Source organism: Budorcas taxicolor, chromosome 13, assembly GCF_023091745.1.
Source record: "Budorcas taxicolor isolate Tak-1 chromosome 13, Takin1.1, whole genome shotgun sequence".
Lineage (NCBI taxonomy): Eukaryota > Metazoa > Chordata > Mammalia > Artiodactyla > Bovidae > Budorcas > Budorcas taxicolor.
Window position 1 is genome coordinate 49,673,689 of NC_068922.1, and position 22,457 is coordinate 49,696,145.

Here is a 22,457-nt window from a genome sequence, read left to right on the forward strand (position 1 = left end):
ATGCATGAAAGTGAAGTGAAAGTGAAGTCGCTCAGTCATGTCCAACTCTTAGCGACCCCGTGGACTGCAGCCTACTAGGCTCCTCCATCCATGGGATTTGCCAGGCAAGAGTGCTGGAGTGGGGTGCCATTGCCTTCTCCATGCATCTCCATAATGACATATAATTCTTTCTGCTTCTGCTTCTCACAAGGATGCTCTAGCAAGATCAGCAGAGATTATGTTTGGGGGCTTTCTCATTCAAAACATCTCATGGGGATGGAGATGTCCCTGAAAGAGATTTTTCTTCCCAATAGACATTTTTGGTAGAGAAATTTACAGGGGAGGGTCCCGGAGTTCAGTTGTAGTCGGAAGTACAATCTCATACAATATGCCAAGTAATTGGAAATTATCAAGTGGTCAAGTGGGTTACTAAGAAGAGGAACACATGAGAGTGCCTTTGGCTTCCCTGTTGGAAAGGCTTGAGCAGCTTCCTTCCTGAATTGAGTCAGTTAGTAGGAAGGGAAAGTCAAAAACAATGTGAGTGTGGGTGTTCCTGGGCTGGGATGGAGTACTCTAAAATTTAAGATAATATGTTTCCGAAAACTAGAAGCAGGCAGTTAGCTTTTTTGAACAAGGCTGGATACAATCAATCAAATACTATTCTACCTGCACATTTGTGAATATCTACTAATGTTTTTCTGCTCCCCCTCCCCTTCTTTAATTTATGTCTCCTCAAGGCACTCAACTTGGAAATTGGGCTTTCAATTGATGTGCTTAATGAGGAAAAGCAGCCTTAATTATATTAGAAATCTAAGCAGAAATTAGTTTTAACTGATCTCCTCTTCTTCAACTTTTGTAGGCCAGATGTTTTCCTAGTAATCCTCATGAAAATGTTCATTATACACAGACCTTATAATCTATTAATACAATAATTTTTTTTCCCTTTTCTTTTTGGCTAGAAATAGTTATCTAGGAGCAACCTCAACACAGGAGAATGAGAAGCTACGTCTGTTCTGATGCTTTTTTTCCCTAACTCATCTAAGTGAACAGAGCTATGGCAGAGAGCTCCCCTCACCAAGACCAACTTGGTAGCAGGCCACCTCAATGCTATCAATTTTGCATTCCCAGCTGGTATCCCAGTGTAGTTTTAATAGAATCTTCTGCGCGTGGCCCTAACAAACACCCCACTGCTTCCTGAGGTGGATTAAAAGATGCAAACTCACTGAAATATGCCAAAGAATATAATGGTCTCTACAGAAGATCTGGCTGTGTCAACCAACAAAAAGTTCCAGCTGTGGCCGCTGTGTGGAACAAAGGGAACTCTTGGCTTAACATGGAGTGCGTGCTTCTGACGTTCCAGTTCAGGCAAGAAATAAATAAAGCTATTACAAAGCCCTTGAACAGATGTGTCTGACATAGTCTAAAATGTGTTTGTACAGAAACTTTGCTATCAACGTGGCTCATTCTTATAGCAATGGACATCTGTTCCTGAAGGCTAAAGCGGGGTACAGTCCATAATCACAGTCCAGAGCTGATCTGGCTGGCCTCTTTGAACTGCCTTTTCCCTGGGCACTGTTGTTCACATTTATCTACATAGTCTCAGTCATGTGTGGGTCAATGATTTATTTAACACAGAATCTGAATGCCTCTGTGTCAAGGAATCAAATTCTGTCCAATAGTCAAAGACTTGAAAATTTCCATTTGTTTTCCAGGAGCAATTGTGCACATTCCCCATAGATAACTTGACACTGTTATGCCCTGTCACAATTTACATCTGTCTTGGACTTACATTGTTTCTAAGGTTGGCTATTGATCATTGTTCTCATATGAATCCTTCATTATTCTATTAAAAACCATTTATAAACACATTCCTTGGACAGATGACAAAAGGATCCATGATGGACAACTTCTTATTCAAAACAGCTGCCCAATATGTAAATCAAAAGCTGTTAAAGATTGTATTGAGCTGAGAACAATTATATAAGGTTTTAGCCTGTTGTGAATTAAAATGACAGCATTAGAGCTTAAGGGATTTGTAAACCAAGTCTTTCTTTTCAAGAACACCAGTTCAGACTCAGCTCAGGTCATTGACAAGAAATATCATGTGAGAATAATGTAAAACAAATCTATGCTCCCTATTTTATTGTTAATAGATACTATTTTCCAAAAGCACTATTTACTGCTCTGGTTATCTTATCTGAAAACCTAAGGAATGAAAGATTAAAACTAAATTAAGGTCATAACTAAAATAAGTTACTTAGAATTTATTTTAAATTTAAGAATTCAGAATTTATAACATTTTCATCATTTTGGTGGTTGTGGTTTAGTTGCTAATTCATGTCCAACTCCTGCGACCCCATGGACTGTAGCCTGCCAGGCTCTTCTGTCATGGGAATTCTCCAGGCAGGAATACTGAAGTGGGTTGCCATTTCCTTCTCCAGGGTTCATCATTTTAAGATTTTCTTCAAGTTATGCTAGTCCTACTTATACACAAACACACACACAGGAAAGATTTCTTCTTTTCCTTTTTATCTGAAAATAACAGCAAAAACTGAATAATCAATAGGAGGCTGTGGAAATATTAATAACAGCTAATGTTTATTGACTCTTTGCTATATATGTCAATTACTGTTCTAAATATTGGCACAGTTATTCCTCACAATAACCTCATGAAGTAAGAACTATTACTGCCCTCATTTCATAGTTGAGAAAACTAAAACCAGTGAGATTAAATATGATTACTTAATGTCACATCATATTCAAACCTGAAATGTCCAACTCAAAAGCTCATACTTCTTTACTAAAATTTCTCCAAGTAAGGCACATTGAAATGCCAGTACTTAGTCAAGTAAATTAACATTGATTGCCAATCTACAATATAGATAGATAATGCCAATATTTATTAAACCTCTTATTTTAAATACCTAGATTTTTTTCATTTAATGACCCATTTTTGAAAGGTAAATTTGGTTAGCCCATTTAAGATGACTTCAATTAGCTCCATTTGTTTTGATCTGAAGATATTTACATATAGCAACCAAGGATTAAATTCTAATTCCTCTCGCCATATTCTAAATCACAATGCAGGACGGAAGCAGGTTAACTAAGCCTTTGCAGGGAGTTGATGTCTTTGTGTGACCCTCATTTCAAATACAGCTTAGGCATATGGAATCAGTGTTTATGTAATATAAAGATTCAGTGTTGCTGAGACTCAAAACATTGAAATTTGATTTCAGGATATCTTTATATGATATATTTTCATGCATGTGTGGTATAACAGAGGGTTAAAGAAAGTTTTAACCCTAAAGAGAGTTTTGACCCTAAAGAAAGTTTTGTCCAGAATTCAATTCCAATAGTAAAGATGAAATTAGTGTCAGAATTATATTTGTCAGGGTCTAGGTCTTGTAATAACCTGTTATCTCTAGCCTCTCTCCCAAAGAAGGTAAATAATAGGACAAGGGTAAGAAAATCAAATTTGAGGTAAATGGAATGGGGAAAACATTTTTTTTTTTACTTCAATACATTTTATCTGAATGATCTGTTTATGTAGTGACACCATTTCAGTACTTACCCATGTAGCCTATTTATACATATAAAAAACCTATGGGAAAAATATTTAATTCCAGTTGACATACTACCTCAAAGATACAAGGAAAAGTAGGAATATGCAAAGATAAAAGGTAAACAAAAGAAACAGTCTATCACTATTCTTCCTCATCTTCTCATTGAATTTCTTTCCTCTTCTCGGTTAATTTGTCCCTGATCCAAACTCAATAGAGACATGCCCTCCTGAGGCAGAAAGTAAAAGAGCCCCCAGGGTAAAGTGATAGGAGATTCATTCCCGTGGAGTGGAACTCCAAGATGAAAAAAGCAGGACAATTAAGAGAGGAGGCTGGACCCTACCCAGACCACATCTCGTTCTCAAAGTCAGCAGAACTCCCCAACCACATATGCACAGAAAGGCCCCTTGGAGGCCAAAAGGAGAGATGACAAGAGATGCTTATTACCCACTGGCCTTGGCTGAGAGATGTGTGCATACACATGGAATGATCTCGAAATATACTAAATAGGGACTGTGAACCAAGCAAATCAATATGAGTGGCCAAAAGAAACCCAAAAGAAATGCCCCATAAAAGAAATGCCCATGAGGGGGTGACACAGGGACTTGCTCTTTCAGTCTGCCCATGTGTCTATCCACACATATTATACTCTTTTTCCTCCTAATAAACACTTTACTTGCTTCACTACTTTCCATCTTTGTGGAAATTCTTTTCTACACAGCCCAAGAGCCATGGCCTGGTCACTGACCTCTAGTCTGTATGTCCTTAGCCACTCAGTTGTGTCCAACTCTTTGTGACCCCATAGACTATAGCCCACTAGGCTTCTCTGTCTGTGGGGATTTTCCGAGCAAGAATACTGGGGTGGGTTGCCAGGTACTCCTCCAGGGGATCTTCCCAACCCAGAGACTGAACCCAGGTCCCCTGCAATGCAAGCGGATTCTTTACTATCTGAGCCTCCAGGGACGCCTGACCTCTAGTCTAGTGGCTAGGATTTGGTGCTCTCATCACCCTGACCCAGTATCAATTTGTAACTGAGAACCAAGTCTTACTTCAAGCTGCTGAAGGTCAAGGCCACTCGAGGTCACTCTTAGCATCAAGAATTAGTTCTTTTAGCCATATGATTGAAATGATTACATTTCTGTTTCACTCTATTCCTAAAGGTTGAATTCTTAAGATTTAACTATATCATTTATTCATTCATTCAGTATTTTGGCATACCTACTTCATGCCAAGCACTGAGCTTGCTAACAATGGAGGCAAAAACATCTGTCCTCAAAGAAGTCAGTAGAAGAGACAGGAGCATGGAGTGATTACAGCAATGTAGAAAAGCCATAAAATTTTTTACCATTATCTGTTATAGAAGCTTGGAGGAAAGAAAGATCACCTTCCTGGGAAGATCAGAAAAGAATTTACTAAGTATACAAGGGAGAAGAAAGTCCTTTAGATAGGGACATAGCAAATGCAAATATCTTTTCAGGATGGACAATCTCCTGCAAATTAATTATTCAACTTAAAATATGCATTCAGAGGGGACATGGAGACTTTTAATCCAGTAGCAATTGTTACAGTGTAAGTGTATTAATGACAACATACTTATAATCAACTCTTAATCTCCAGTTTAAGGAAGGGATAACATTAATGGATTAAGCCTACTTTGATCAGTACAGCATATAATCTCTTCTTTCTCTCATTCTCTGAGGTGGTTATTAACTGAAAACTCAGTTTCTCAATTAATTATGTCTGGCTTATGACAGTATTTCAGTGTCCAATTGGAACAGTGTCCAATCTTAGTTAAATATGTGATTAGATAACATCTTATTTTCACTTTTGGTATCATATTATGAATACCAGGTCAGGAACAAACATTCATGATATATCTTCCTATAGTATATGAGGCATTAGTCCATTTTAATTTCGTTTGACTTGATAAGTGAAACTGAAGAAAGAAAAAGGGAAATTAAGTGAATTGCTATTTACTGAGCACTTACTAGATATCACAGAATATATAGTCACATTTAGCTACATCTAGATGGATAAAGCAACTTAAAACATGGATTTTGGAGACATACAGATTAGAATCACACCTTGTTTTGAAGGTATCTTTCCCACTCTGGGTCTCAGCTTTCAAACATGTAAAATAGGGATATGAGCTGTGTCTGGTTTATGGGACTGCGTTCAGGATTAAGTGAAATCTCCTATACTACAGTCCTTACATATAGAAGTATCTAAAAGTAAAATAGTGTTAGTTCATGGTTAGTTGTATCAGTCGGTTGTTTTCTCAATAATGGTACTCAACAAAACATACATAACTCACTGGCTTATAGCAATGAGCCCTTATACTCCCACCTTTTCAGGCCATCATGGAATCTGGCAAATCTAGACTGTTTTTGACTGGGTGTGGCTCAGAGATGCAGGCTGGACATAGGTCAGCTGCAGCAGTTTCCCGTCCTTGTCTTAGCCAGTGGCTACCGAGATACGTTCCTCTTATGGCAAAGGCAGTAGAGCTACAGAACAACCCCAATGCACAAGCATATACCAAACCTCTGTTTAAGACACATCTGCTAACATCTCGTTGAACAAAATAAGTTAGAGTCAACTTGAAAGTCATGTCATGAATATTTGTTTAAAATTATTCAACTTGCCATAATATTTTAGCTTGTTAGTTTTTAAAATTTGATTATCTAAATATAATCTGCTATCTACATATTAACATGTATAGCTTGACTAATTTTTTTAATTATACAACTAATTTTAAAATTGCTTAACAGAAAAAGGAAGGCCTGAATAAGCTATAACTGATTAACTGTGAAATTTCACAAGATGAACAATGATGTCAAGAGGTAGACAAATGATAATCATGAATAATATATTAATTCACCATTCTAGAACTTCATGGAATTTTGTGCTAGATGGAAACATTTTGGCTGTGTATTTTGGAAAAGTCAAAGGAAGCAGAAGACACAGACCCAGCATTTTGGGTCATTATAGCAGTTTGAAGTCAATTATTGTTGCTTTTTTCTCCATTTTTTGGTTTACTATTCATAAATGTGATGGAGATTGGGCCGTTTCACATCCATTAACTTTTGTAGCAATTCATTCATCCTTTCAAAAAAGTACTGAATGCATACTATATTCCAGGCTCTATGCTTGTTATTAGAGAAACAACCGTGACTGTAAACAGCTTTCCAAATTGGAAACTTCCATTACATGAGTATAAAAAATAATTTATTTCTTAAATTCCACAAAGCCATGATGGAAAAGAGACATAATTTGGAAAAGGTTACCCACAACTCTGAACATTCCACATGTCTACATGAAACAGAGTCTCAAGAGAATGCGGAATGGGACTAAGATGAGGGGTCCTTAGGTAGATACAAATTGTTTGTTGAATGAGCAGGCATTTCTTACAGCTTGAGGACACTGTTAATCCTCTCACTTAGGTTATTAGAGAAATATTTCATCAATTTAGAATTCTTACCATTCTTGCTTCTAGTGAAAAATGTTAATCAGCAGGTATGTATCAATTTTAAAGACCTGTGCTAAGAATTTCCACCCACCTCAATTTGAGTCTAGAATCATTACACTTAGAAAGGCTAGAAACTGCTGAGACTGGACTTCTGCTTTTGCTTTCCAAGCTGATGGGATATGTGTGTAGACAATAAGGGTAATTCCTCCTCTATATATTAAAACATTCTAAAGGTACATTGTGACAGACAGCTCTTCTGGGCAAAGACAGAGAATGAAACGATGGCTCTCCTGGAATAGAAAGGTACCCACACTGAGATGCTGAGTGGGGAACTACATTTTCTTATAGTTCCTTTTTTCTTTTAAATAACCTCAGTTAAGTTACAGTTGTTCAATGACAATTAGTGAAGGCACGAAAGTTTGCACCTTCGCTCTAAGCTGTTGGTTTCTGTCTTATTGTCAGCCTCAGAACTGTCTTGCAGAGAGAAAAGAAGAGGGTTGTACAGAGAATCTTCTAGAACTGTGATTAATGGTATACCTTCATCACCCATTTTACCACTTTGAACCCACAACCTGACTTTAAGTGCACCCTACAAGCACACACCCCATGCTACATTTCTGCAAGTTTCACCAAAAAGGCTAGATTTCTCTTCTAATTACCATCACAACAGCTCCCATTATGGTTTGACCCTAGTAATTTAGTTATATTTATGCTACTACAATGCACCAAATAGATAATAATGAATACTGATGCAGCTTTGGGTTGAAGCAAACTATCATTACACAGGCTTAATGAAGTTACCAGAAAAGGCAGCATGTAAAAAACATACTCAGATTAAGAAAAAAACAAAAACAAAAAACACGAACATTTCACATTCCTAAAGCTGTGCTTTATACTTGGAAACTCCTGGAGAACTAACATGTGCTATTCACTTCTCTTCCTTGATTCTGATCTACGATTTCCAGACTTATGCCATCACATTCCAAACTTTCATCTTTTACCTCTCAGTGTCTAACTGTGTTTGTCAAATCAAGACAAACAGTGGTGTGATTTATAACATGGATCAAATGGGATACTTACTCGGTAACCCAATTTTGTACTGCTGCTGCTGCTGCTGCTACTAAGTCGCTTCAGTCATGTCCGACTCTGTGAGACCCCAGAGACAGCAGCCCACCAGGCTCCCCCGTCCCTGGGATTCTCCAGGCAAGAGCACTGAAGTGGGTTGCCATTTCCTTCTCCAATGCATTAAAGTGAAAGGTGAAAGTGAAGTCACTCAGTTGTCTCCGACTCCTAGTGACCCCATGGACTGCAGCCTACCAGGCTTCTCCATCCATGGGATTTTCCAGGCAAGAGTACTGGAGTGGGGTGCCATTGCCTTCTCCGAATTTTGTACTAAATATGCTAAATTGAAATTTAAAATTTTGGAGCTTAGTCAAGATGTTGGCCATCAGACCCATCAAATGAGGCAGAGACCATGGCTGGATCTCCTTAGAATAGCAGATAACAAAGTGACTGCACCTGTAACTTAAAATCATAACCAGCTGGCATCTCAGGATGAATGAATTCGAGCCAGAAATTGCTTTTGTGAAAGTCAGTCCTTTAACAAGTAGTGTGCAATATGAAAAAGCAGAAGGGGTGTTGGTAAGGTCATCATGTATTGACAATAGAGATACTTTTCCAGATAGATTTAGACTAACTTTGAGAATCAGTGAAAGGAGACTAAAAGGCATTCCCAAGTGTTCAAAGTGAGTTGGACATCATTTTCAGTTCTTGAATGATGAGATATGATATAGAGGACACACATCTCAGTATTTCATATAACATTTTTATAATTATTGTGGAACGTTCCCTGAGGGAAATGAAGACACAAGAAGAAATGTGGTTTAACCAGACTGGTTATGACTTTGAGAAGTGAGAGCAGGAAGTCTTGAGGGATTCACATCCCTAACCTTTTTCTTACTTACTCTAATCCCTTAGAGACATGAAGAACACTCATTCTTACCTTATCTCACAACATAACTTCTACAGTTATCGATTTCTAAAAAGGATGATAACCTTAGTACAGTCAAGTTCTCATAATAAAAATTCTCCTCCGGGTTTAGGGATCATGGTAAATTATCTGTGGCTATTCAAGTTCAACTAGCTTAAATTCTGAAGGGTCCTTCTAAAGAGATTTCCCTGATTCTCCTCATTGTTGAATAGTTCTCAACTATTTCATGCCCCAGTAGGCCCGCATTCCTATTTTAAGTGCATTTCTGGGTAACAGATTAAGAGAGAAATGATGGAGATAAAGTTTAAATTTGCCAAAAGGATTTTTCTTTTAATTTGACATCATTTTCCCTGTGTCTTCTCATCAATGCATAACCAGGAAAAACTTGTGGGTCAAACTGCATTTTTATGCTCTTAGTATATTCTATGTCCACATTACTTACTCTTATTATCTCTGCCACCTCTTTGATCTTTCAACTGTTCCTTTCTCTATACGAGGTGAGCTAGTTTTTAGCTGAAGATAGGGCCTGTTGTTCATCTGGGAATCATTTGACTATCCAGTATTAAGTAATGGAGCTGCTGTATTTTTGCTTTACCTGTTATATGTGTTTCTATCTTTGTAATTGAATTGCCTGATGAGAGTGAAGTTACAGTGGGGACAGATGTTCTTAAAATTAAAAAAGGAAAAGGTTAAGGACAAAAGAACATGCATAAACATGGGGGTGACTTGCATTGTTAAAAATGAAGTTTTTGTGCTTTGGATTCATACACATTTCTGATTAAAATAAACCAAAGTGAATCTCAGATTCCAATGAAACTTCACTTTCTTGCAGAAAAGAAGTGGGTGAGAGAAACATATGCTGGTAATACCTGGCAGATCTTCTCTGCAACTAGTCCCAGTACTATCATCGACTCTTCAGGAAAGTATCCATGCTGAATTCAATCAAGGGATTATAGCAAGAAAAGTCTTTGAGTAGAGAGTTGAGAAACACAGGTTCTTTCTTCACTTCTAATGCTCTGACTCTGGCCCAAATAGGATGTGTTTGCCCTGGTGGCTCAGAGGTTAAAGCATCTGCCTGCAATGCGGGAGACCTGGGTTCGATCCCTGGGTTGGGAAGATCCCCTGGAGAAGGAAATGGCAACCCACTCCAGTACTCTTGCCTGGAGGATCCCATGGAGGGAGGAGCCTGGTAGGCTACAGTCCATGGGGTCGCAAAGAGTCGGACACGACTGAGCGACAAACTACTGCCTTCATTCAGATTATGATTGCTATGCCACAAATTAAAATACAGTAAAATAAAATAAATTAAAAATAAAATAGAACAAAGCTCCCCTGTGACCTCCTAATCACAAAATACATTTCAAGTATTAGTCTTTCTCGCCTATACACGTTGGTTCCACCCATCAGTTTTATCTGAATTTGGCTTAAAGCTAAGAATACATCTTGTCTTTCACTATACATGATGGATTCCAGATATTCAGATTAAGTAATGGTTCTCCCCTGTAGATATAACAGACCATCACGTCAAGGTAACTAGGCAAAATGAGCAAACCAGGGCCTGCAAATTATCTTAATAATTTCAGCTATGAGAAAACAGAAAAGCGCTGGGTAATACAACAGACAGCACTCTGAAAGAGCAAACAAAAAATCCTGGTTATTTACTTTTAAGCCAAACCTGCTCCCTGAAAAGTATAATGTGTGTGGAATAATTCAGAAGAAACCTTGCATACCATTTTCACGGTAGGTATTCTCTGCCTAGTCTTCAGCATTGCTGCCGCTGCTGCTGAGCTGCGTCAGTCATGTCCAACTCTGTGCAACCCCATAGATGGCAGCTCACCAGGCTCCTTCGTCCCTGGGATTCTCCAGGCAAGAGTACTGGAGTGGGTTGCCTTCTCCGAGTCTTCAGCATTGAGTAACATACAAATCATAATGCTAATATTGATCTACTATTCATTTTTTAAAATGATGGTCTATATCTCAAGTATCATTGCTGAAAATATAGATGCGCTTTTACATCATTCAAGATGTCTCTATTGCTTCCAGCGTTTGAAAAATCAGTTACAAATAACACCACTGAAGTGAGTCAGATTTATACATCAGACACATATACAGATATGTAAGAAAACAAATCTATATATTTCTTCCTTTCTTTTTTAAATTTTATTTTACTTTACTTTACAATACTGTATTGGTTTTGCCATACATCAACATGAATTCGCCACGGGTGTACACGTGTTCCCAATCCTGAACCCCGCTCCCACCTCCCTCCTACTTTCCATGATTAAGAGAAAGTACAGCTGATATTCCACTTGACATAGAATTATCCAAGTATGGTCTTCCAGGCCTTGGAAATGGAGTTAAATTGTAGTTTATGTCAATGCTGTACCAAAAATTGAGTTCTGCCCCAGCAATCTCCTGTGGTTCTTGACTACGCTGTAAATTAATCTGTTCAAATCATTGACACTCATCCACAAAGCACAGGTGGCAGTCTCCTTTCATGCACACCAAAGAGCTTAAGATAAAAATAAATCGTAATGTCATTAAAAACATGCTAAAATAATATTTTTCCCATCTGCTAAGCCCAGCCCCTGTGGTAAGTGAACTAACAGGTATCCACACTCATATCTGATGTACAGATACTGCAAGCAATTAATTAACATGAATATGACAGGAGTTGATTGGATTTCTCTCTTTTAGACATTAATCAAAGCCCAAAACAAAACACATTCCTTGTATAACATTTAGACTTGTAGGTCTTCAGATGTGGCTGCTGTAAAGCCCATTTCTGTCTAAATATTTACAACAAAATGAGTCTGCTCAACAGGGATATTCTATGTGCCAGGTTCTACACTGCCAAAGCCATGATCAGCAGACCCATCAGCTTGGCCTGCCTCATTTTCCTGATATGCAGACTACAAACAAGAACAATCCAAGGGTAAAGTCCTTTTTTTTTTTTTTTTTGCATTCAACCTGTCAGTTAAAAATAAACTTTACTGCTTCCTCCCCTTTAAAAATTATAGACGAATATGTACGTCTTAAAATGTTATGGTGAGGAGTGTTAGAAAATTCAAAAAGAGATGAGTCTTGGCATTAGAAAGCCCCTAATTATCTTTAATCTCATCATAAATACTTAGGGCGAATACTAAGCTTTTACAGAAATAATTGGAGAATGGTTTTAAAAAGTTTCAATAAATTAATAAGTAAGAAAATAAGAAATCTAGCAAAAGTGTCCTTCCCAAAAGCTCAGGCCATGAGAATTTTACTGGTGAATTATTTCAAGCATTCAAGGTAGAAATAATTCTGCTCTTACATTTTTTTTAAAGACAGAGAAATAAGTTAACTCCTTAAAGTCCTTTCAGAAGTCATCTTAACAGTGAGGTTTCATGACTTCTAATGTGGAAGGAAATCAAGTTAGGGTATGAGAGAAAGTGGATAAAAATAAATTAACCGATACCCCTCTGTATTTAGTGCTCTTCATTTTCAATTGACTCTCAGAAGGTAAACCTAGATGAAGGGGGAAAGAAACGCAGACTCTGTTACACACTAATAGAAAAAAAGAAATGAATATAAAAAATGAGACATGTGATTATACTTAAAAATAGTATGTCTATATCTCTGAGAAAAAATAGTCATGAGTCTGTGCTCAATTAAGCTATTGTGTGCTGAGGTTGTTCTGATAGTGCGGGCATAATTGAAAGACCCTGCAGGGAGATGAAATACCAGAAGGAAGAGAGTTCCTTGGCATTATCTCTCTCCTCCTTCCTCCCACTTCTCTTTCCTATTTATCCCTCTCTCACACACCTTCTTTCCGTGTTCTTCCTCTCTCTTTTCTTTCCTTTCATAAGCTTTTCTTGGAGCTGTACTGGATGTAATTGACCCTGTGAATAGAACAATCTCTAACTGCTTGCTTCTGTCAACTCTTCCTACTGAATGGATATCAGGACGGGAACCCATCTTGAGTGGAGGCTGAACCCAGGGGCATCACTACAGGCAGATCTTCAGTTGCTGTCATGCACCTGATTACTGAATTCTATCTATCTAGTTGCCTCCATTTGAATCCTTTCTATGTCAGTTAAGCCCATTGGTGTCTGTGGCAGTAGTATTTTCCAAAAGTGACTAAATTAATATCTCCAGTGCTACATGTTCTTCTAGAACTCCCATTCCCTCCATTAAGAGATGAAACTTTGTTGCTTTGTTGTAGTTCAGTCCCTAAATCATGTCCAACTCTTGGTGACCCCATGGACTGCAGCGTACCAGTCTCTTTTGCCCTTCATTACTCCTGGAGTTTGCTCAAATTCATATCCATTGAGTTGGTGATGCTATCTAACCATCTCAACCACTGCTGCCCCATTCTTTATCTGCCTTCAATCTTTCCCAGCATCAGAGTCTTTTCCAAGGTAGCTTTCCATCAGGTGGCCAAAATGTTAGAGCTTCAGCTTCAGCATCCATCCTTTCAATGAATATTCAGAATTGATTTCCTTTAGTATTGATTGGTTTGATCTCCTTGCAGTACAAGGGACTCTCAGGAGTCTTCTCCAGCACCACTGTTCAAAAGCATCAATTCTTTGGCTCTCAGTTCAGTTCAGTTCAGTCACTCAGTCATGTCCGACTCTTTGCGACCCCATGAACCACAGCACGCCAGGCCTCCCTGTCCATCACCATCTCCTGGAGTTCACTCAGACTCACGTCCATAGAGTTCGTGATGCCATCCAGCCATTTCATCCTCGGTTGTCCCTTTCTCCTCCTGCCCCCAATCTCTCCCAGCATCAGAGTCTTTTCCAATGAGTCAACTCATCGCATGAGGTGGCCAAAGTACTGGAGCTTCAGCTTTAGCATCATTCATTCCAAAGAAATTCCAGGGTTGATCTCCTTCAGAATGAACTGGTTGGATCTCCTTGCAGTCCAAGGGACTCTCAAGAGTCTTCTCCAACACCACAGCTCAAAAGCATCAATTTTTCAGCACTCAGCCTTCTTCACAGTCCAACTCTCACATCCATACATGATCACTGGAAAAACTATAGCCTTGACTAGATGGACCTTGGTCAGCAATGTAATGTCTCTGCTTTTCAATATACTATCTAGGTTGGTCATAATTTTTCTTCCAAGGAGTAAGCGTCTTTTAATTTCATGGCTGCAATCACCATCTGCACTGATTTTGGAGCCCCCAAAAATAAAGTCTGACACTGTTTCCACTGTTTCCCATCTATTTCCCATGAAGTGATGGGACGGGATACCATGATCTTAATTTTCTGAATGTTGAGTTTTAAGCCAACTTTTTCACTTTGCTCTTTCACTTTCATCAAGAGGCTTTTTAGCTCCTCTTCACTTTCTGCCATAAGGGTGGTGTAATCTGCATATCTGAGGTGATTGATATTTCTCCCGGCAATCTTGATTCCAGCTTGTGTTTCTTCCAGTCCAGCGTTTCTCATGATGTACTCTGCATAGAAGTTAAAGCAGGGTGACAATATACAGCCTTGACATACTCCTTTTCCTATTTGGAACCAGTCTGTTGTTCCATGTCCAGTTCTAACTGGTGCTTCCTGACCTGCATACAGATTTCTCAAGAGGCAGGTCAGGTGGTCTCGTATTCCCATCTCTTTCAGAATTTACCACAGTTTATTGTGATCCACACAATCAAAGGCTTTGGCATAGTCAATAAAGCAGAAATAGATGTTTTTCTGGAACTCTCTTGCTTTTTCCATGATCCAGCGGATGTTGGCAATTTGATCTCTGGTTCCTCTGCCTTTTCTAAAACCAGCTTGAACATCAGGGATTTCACAATTCACATATTGCTGAGGCCTGGATTGGAGAATTTTGAGCATTACTTTACTAGCATGTGAGATGAGTGCAATTGTGCGATAGTTTGAGCATTCTTTGGCATTGCCTTTCTGTGGGATTGGAATGAAAACTGACCTTTTCCAGTCCTGTGGCCACTGCTGAGTTTTCCAAATTTGCTGGCATATTGAGTGCTGCACTCTAACAGCATCATCTTTCAGGATTTGAAATAGCTCAACTGGAATTCCATCACCTCCACTAGCTTTGTTCGTAGCGATGCTTTCTAAGGCCCACTTGACTTCACTTTCCAAGATGTCTGGCTCTAGATGAGTGAGCACACCATCATGATTATCTGGGTCGTGAAGATCTTTTTTGTATGGTTCTTCCATGTATTCTTGCCACCTCTTCTTAATATCTTCTGCTTCTATTAGGTCCATACCATGTCTGTCCTTTATCGAGCCCATCTTTGCATGAAATGTTCCCTTGGTATCTCTAATTTTCTTGAAGAGATCTCTAGTCTTTCCCATTCTGTTGTTTTCCTCTATTTCTTTGCAATGATCGCTGAAGAAGCCTTTCTTATCTCTTCTTGCTATTCTTTGGAGCTCTGCATTCAGATGCTCATAGCTTTTCTTTTCTCCTTTGCTTTTCACCTCTCTTCTTTTCAAGCTATTTGTAAGGCCTCCCCAGACAGCCATTTTGCTTTTTTGCATTTCTTTTCCATGGGGATGGTCTTGATCCCTGTCTCCTGTACAGTGTCATGAACCTCATTCCATAGTTCATCAGGCACTCTATCTATCAGATCCAGGCCCTTAAATATAATTCTCACTTCCACTGTATAATCATAAGGGATATGATTTAGGTCATACCTGAATGGACTAGCAGTTTTCCCTACTTTCTTCAATTTGAGTCTGAATTTGGTAATAATGAGTTCATGATATGAACCACAGTCAGCTCCTGGTCTTGTTTTTGTTGACTGTATAGGGCTTCTCCATCTTTGGCTGCAAAGAATATAATCAATCTGATTTCGGTGTTGACCATCTGGTGATGTCCATGTGTAGAGTCTTCTCTTGTGTTGTTGGAAGAGGGTGTTTGCTATGACCAGTGCATTTTCTTGGCAAAACTCTATTAGTCTTTGCCCTGCTTCATTCCGCATTCCAAGGCCAAATTTGCCTGTTACTCCAGGTGTTTCTTGACTTCCTACTTTTGCATTCCAGTCCCCTATAATGAAAAGGACATCTTTTTCTGGTGTTAGTTCTAAAAGGTCTTGTAGGTCTTCATAAAACTGTTCAACTTCAGTTTCTTCAGTGTTACTGGTTGGGGCATAGACTTGGATAACTGTGATGTTGAATGGTTTGCCTTGGAGATGAACAGAGACCATTCTGTCGTTTTTGAGATTGCATCCAAGTACTGCATTTTGGACTCTTTTGTTGACCATGATGGCTACTCCATTTCTTCTGAGGGATTCCTGACTACAGTAGTAGATATAATGGTCAACTGAGTTAAATTCACCCATTCCAATCCATTTTAGTTAGCTGATTCCTAGAATGTCGACGTTCACCCTTGCCAATTTCTTGTTTGACCATTTCCAATTTGCCTTGATTCATGGACCTGACATTCCAGGTTCCTATGCCATATTGCTCTTTACAGCATTGGATCTTGCTTCTATCACCAGTCACATCCACAACTGGGTATTGTTTTTGCTTTGGGTCCATCCCTTCTTTCTTTCTGGAGTATTTCTCCACTGATCTCCAGCAGCATATTGGGCACCTAATGACCTCGGGAGTTCCTCTTTCAGTATCCTATCATTTTGCCTTTTCATACTTTTCATGGGATTCTCAAGGCAAGAATACTGAAGTGGTTTGCCACTCCCTTCTCCAGTGGACCACATTCTGTCAGACCTCTCCACCATGACCCGCCCATCTTGGGTTGCCCCGCAGGCATGGCTTGGTTTCACTGAGTTAGACAAGGCTGTGGTCCTGGTGCGATTAGATTGACTAGTTTTCTGTGAGTATTGTTTCAGTGTGTCTGCCCTCTGATGCCCTCTTGCAACACCTACCATCTTACTTGGTTTCTCTTACCTTGGGCGTGGGGTATCTCTTCACGGCTGCTCCAGCAAAGCACAGCTACTGCTCCTTATCTTGGATGAGGGGTATCTCCTTATCCCTGCCGTTCCTGACCTTCAACGTGGGATAGCTCCTCTAGGCCCTCCTGTGCCTGATCAGCCACCGCTCCTCAGGTTGCTCCTCCCGGCCCCTGGCCCTGGCCTCGGCCGTGGGTGACTCCTCCCGACCGCCACTGACCTCGGATGCGGGGTAGCTCCTCTCGGCCACCACCCCTGACCTCGGACACAGGGTGGCTCCTCCTGGCCATTCCTGGGCCGTCGCAGCCTGGCACTCTGGGCCGCTGTCCATGACTTCGGACGTGGGGTAGTTCTCGGCCACACTTAGCGCGCCTGCCGGCCAGCCGCCACCACCACCTGTGCTTAGTGCACTCAGCCTTCTTTTATGGTCCAGCTCTCACATCTGTATGTGACTACTGGAAAAACCATAGCTTTGGCTATATGGACCTTTGTTGGCAAAGTGATGTATCTGATTTTTTCTTTTTTTTTTTTTAGAGAGAATGCTCTAGTTTTTGTAATCAAATCCATGTAGATAAAACCTTACATTTACAGTGAGCTGTGTGTGTTAGCAGCTCAGTCATGTCTGATTTTTTGCAACCCCATGGACAATCACTAGACTCTTCTGTCCATGGAATTCTCCAAACAAGAATACTAGATTAGATTGCCATTACCTTCTCCAGGAGATCTTCCCCACCCAGGGACCTAAGCTGAGTCTCCCACACTGCAGGCAGACTCTTTACCATCTGAGCCACCAGAGAAGCCTTATTCAGTGAGTTACCTCTGTACAAATAGAGAAAATTATGTTTAATCTTTCTAGATCAACACTATTAATTTCTGTACAGTGCCAAGCTGACAAGGTACAATGGGGACACATTTTCCAAAGTTGACAACACAGATAAAGTTTATAAAAATGCATATTATATATTTATACACACATACACATATATGTATATATATAGAGAGATGGACTCATGAACTGTAACCCACCAGACTGCTATGTCCATGGAATTCTCCAGGCAAGAATACTGGAGTGGGTTGCCATTTCCTAATCCAGGAGATCTTCCTGACCCAGGGGTTGAACCCAGGTCTCCCACATTTCAGGCAGACTCTTTACTGACTGAGCCATCAGTTCAGTCACTCAGTCTTGTCTGACTCATTGTGAGCCATTAGGGAAGATCTATAGGGTAGATCCTTTATTTACATAAAAAGATCAATAGCAGTATGCTATGCACCAATAGCCACAACAGTTTTTCCAAGTTTTGAAGTTATCTGAATAAAATTATAGAGACATTCAACATGCTCCAGAAGAACTATCCAATAAAAGATCTTAAGGACCCAGATAACCATGATTATTAACTACTCACCAACAGCCAGACATCCTGGAGTGGGAAGTCAAGTGGGCCTTAGGAAGTGTCACTATGAACAAAGCTGGTGGTCGTGATGGAATTCCAGCTGAGCTATTTAAAATCCTAAAAGATGATGCTGTGAAAGTGCTGCACTCAATACGCCAGCAAATTTTTAGAACCTAGCAGTGGCCACAGGACTGGAAAAGGGCAGTTTTCATTCCAATCCTAAAGAAAGGCAATGCCAAAGAATGTTCAAATTACTACACAATTTCATTCATTTCACATGCCAGCAAAACAATGCTCAAAGTTCTCCAAGCTAGGCTTCAACAGCACATGAATGGTGAACTTCCAGATATTCAAGCTGAATTTAGAAAAGGCAGAGGAGCCAGAGATTAAATTGCCAACATTCGTTGGATCATAGAAAAGGCAAGAGAATTCCAGAAAAATATCTACTTCTGCTTCACTGACTATGATAAACCTTTGACTCTGTGGGTCACAACAAACTGTGGAAAATTCTTAAAGAGATGAGAATACCAGACCACCTTACCTGACTCCTGAGAAACCTGTATGCACAACAAGAAGCAACAGTTAGAACAAGACATAGAAAAATGGACTGGTTCAAAATTGGGAAAGGAGTATGTCAAGGCTGTATACTGTCACCCTGCTTCTTTAATTTATATTCAGAGTACTTCATGCAAAATGCTGGGCTGGATGAAGCACAAGTTAGAATCAAGATTGCCAGGAGAAATATCAATAACCTCAGATACACAGAAGACACCACCATTATGGCAAAAAGCAAAGAGGTACTACAGAGCCTCTTGATGAAAGTGAAAGAGAAGAGTAAAAAAAGCTGTCTTAAAAAATGAAGCATTCAAAAAATGAAGATCAGTATACTGTATTGGTGTTTTTCTTTCTGGCTTACTTCACTCTGTATAATCAGCTCCAGTTTCATCCATCTCATTAGAACTGATTCAAATGTATTCTTTTTAATGGCTGAGTAATACTCCATTGTGTATATGTACCACAGCTTTCTTATCCATTCATCTGCTGATGGACATCTAGGTTGTTTACATGTCCTGGCTATTATAAACAGTGCTGTATGTAAAGTAAAGTAAAGTAAAAATAAAATTTAAAAAAAATTTAAAAATTAAAAAAAAAAAAACACGTTAAAAAAAAATGAAGATCATATCCTCTGGTTCCATCACTTCATGACAAATAGATGGGGAAACAATGGAAATAGTGAGACTTTATTTTCTTGGGTTCCAGAATCACTGCAGATGCTGACTGCAGCCATGAAATTAAAATACATTTGCTCCTTAGAATAAAAGCTATGACAAATCCAGACAACATATTAAAAAACAGAGACATTCCTTTGCCGACAAAGGTCTGTATAGTCAAAGCTATGATTTTTCCAGTAGTCATGTATGGATGTGAGAGTTGGACCATAAAGAAGGCTGTGCACCAGAGGATTGATGCTTTTGAACTGTGGTGCTGGAGAAGACTCTTGAGAGTCCCTTGCACTGCAAGGAGATCAAACCAGTAAATTCTAAAGGAAATCAGTCCTGAATATTCACTGGAAGGACTGATGCTGAAGCTGAAACTTCAATACTTTGGCCACCTGATGTGAAGGACTGACTCATTGGAAAAGACCCTGATGCTGGGAAAAATTGAGGGCAGGAGAAGAAGGGGATGACAGAGGATGAGATGTTTCAATCTCATCACCGACTCAATGGACATGAGTTTGAGCACGCACTAGGGAGATGAAGGACAGCGATGTCTGGCATGCTGCAGTCTGTGGGGTTTCGTATAGTCAGGCATGACTGAGTGACTGAGCAACAACTACAAGCACACTCAAAAAAAGAAAGTTACAAACAAAAACCTCAAAACCAGCTAAGTTCTGTTACTGTTTTTTGACCTGGTACCATTTTTTAAAAACACTGAAACATTTATAATATCATATAAGAAATGAATCACCAGTCTAGGTTCGATGCAAGGTGCAGGATGCTTGGGGCTGGTGCACTGGGATGACCTGGAGGGATGGTGTGGAGGGGGAGGTGGGAGGGGGGTTCGGGGTTGGGAACACGTGTACACCCGTGGCGGATTCATGTTGATGTGTGGCAAAATCAATACAATATTGTAAAGTAAATAATAATAATAATAATAATCAATTTTTAAAAATTAGCTTCTCAATAATCATCTGGAAAGAAAACAGTCTAGAATACCTTCATTTAAAACAGAAGTGATAAAGCATTGTCACTACTACTTATCATAAGGATCGCTGGAGTTGACTCAGCCCCTAGTTTTTAAAATCAAACTTGTTCTGCCAAATACAAGACCCTGAATTTATCCAAATTAAACATGCTTTGACCACCTGGCCACCAAAACTCTTCCCATTCATATCAATAACAGTTTTAATTGCTGCCTCAACCCTGTCAAATTCTAAATATATTCACACTGCTTCATCCACAGGGCCATCAGGAATTTCAAATATCACACGTTTTCCACTTAGCTGTATTTTTCACATTCTTCCTTGGTTTCAACTTCCAAGTCTTCATCCACCTCTCCTGAACCAACCCTGTTCCTGAGTAGGATCGCTTTGGTAGGACACAAGGATTTTAGCTAGTGGATTTCAATTCAACTTCTTGGTTGCCTCTTTCTCGGTGGCTTGGCCCACGATGATTGCCACCCCATTTGCTGGTCTTCTCCACTGACGGCGCTGTGCTCAGACCCTGCTCTTGCTTCCTGATACCCTGGACTTCCCAGAAGCCTTACTTCTGCATGAATTTATGTACTATTCTGCCTTCCCATGTTGGTGAGGAAAGAGTTGCCAAGGCCTGTTGGGGATCACAGTCTCCCTTGTTCTTTGTACACTGGGAGAGATAGAAACTTTGGAAGACTGTGAGTGAGGTGGTGAAGCCTCTTCATAAGGGAAGTCTTGGGGTAACTGTCCTCCACAAGAGACGTGGCGGGGCGTGATGGTGGCTCCGCCCTTATGCTTTTCCTCCTCTCTCACTCATAATCTACATCTTCAAAAGAATCTAGATCTGGTGCGCCTGGAAAACCCACTAGCTTCATGTCTATTTATGCCTCTTTTCTCTCTCTTCTGTTTCCTTCTGTCTTTCCAGTTCCTGATGTCTCTGTTGCTCTTCTCCTTGGTGCTTCACGATTTCCTTATAATCGTTAGGAAACATGGGATCCTATACATCAGCTAAGGGGATCAAAACTTATCCTTCAGAAAACTGGCTGGAAACAGGGTTCTTGATGCCCGTGGTCACATGTGGTGGGAGGTCCACCATCTGTTGCTCATGAAGAGCCACTTTGATTCAGGTCAATTGCTGGAGGAAGGATAGCACTTTGTTTTGTCCTCTAGCTCTTGGCTTGAATGAGAGCTACCTTCTTCACCTGGTGCTGAGAATGCAGAATTTTGAGGTATTTGAACCAGCCTTCTGTTTTTGAGTCACTGGTCTCCACTCCCAGGTTGCCATATGAGAACATCTTCTTAGTTCAATGCAAGCACGCCTGGCAGATGCTTCTGGCACCATGGGTGTGCACAAGGCTCACCATGCTGCATTGTGCCTGGGCTGGGCAATCATTGTCAGCCCTCAATGGCCTGACCCCTCTGAAGGCCATCCTTTTGATTTTTAATACACTGTCTAGGTCTATCATAGCTTTCCTTCCAAGGAGCAAGTGTCTTTTAATTTCATGGCTGCAGTCGCTGTCCATAGTGATTTTTGAGCAGGAGAAAATAAAATCTATCACAGCTTCCGCTTTCCCCCCTTCTACTTTCAGATGACACCACCCTTTTGACAGAAAGTGAAGAGGAACTCAAAAGCCTCTTCATGAAAGTGAAAGAGGAGAGTGAAAAAATTGGCTTAAAGTCAACATTCAGAAAACTAAGATAATGGCAACTGGTCCCATCACTTCATGGCAAATAGATGGGGAATCAGTAGAAACAGTGTCAGACTTTATTTCTGGGGACTCCAAAATCACTCCAGATGGTGACTGCAGCCATGAAATTAAAAGATGCTTACTCCTTGGAAGAAAAGTTATGACCAACCTAGATAACATATTAAAAAGCAGAGATATTACTTTGCCAACAAAAGTCTGTCTAGTCAAGGCTATGGTTTTTCCAGTGGTCCTGTTTGGATGTGAGAGTTGGACTGTGAAGAAAGATCAGCACCAAAGAATTGATGCTTTTGAACTGTGATGTTGGAGAAGATTC

The 22,457-nt window shown here is 39.9% G+C and overlaps 1 pseudogene; it reads right to left on the reverse strand.

Annotated features, from left to right (window-relative positions):
• Window positions 1-20,544: 20,544 nt before the first annotated feature.
• On the reverse strand, window positions 20,545-21,730 carry LOC128058828 (splicing factor 45-like; annotated as a pseudogene).
• Between the last annotated feature and the right edge of the window lie 727 nt (window positions 21,731-22,457).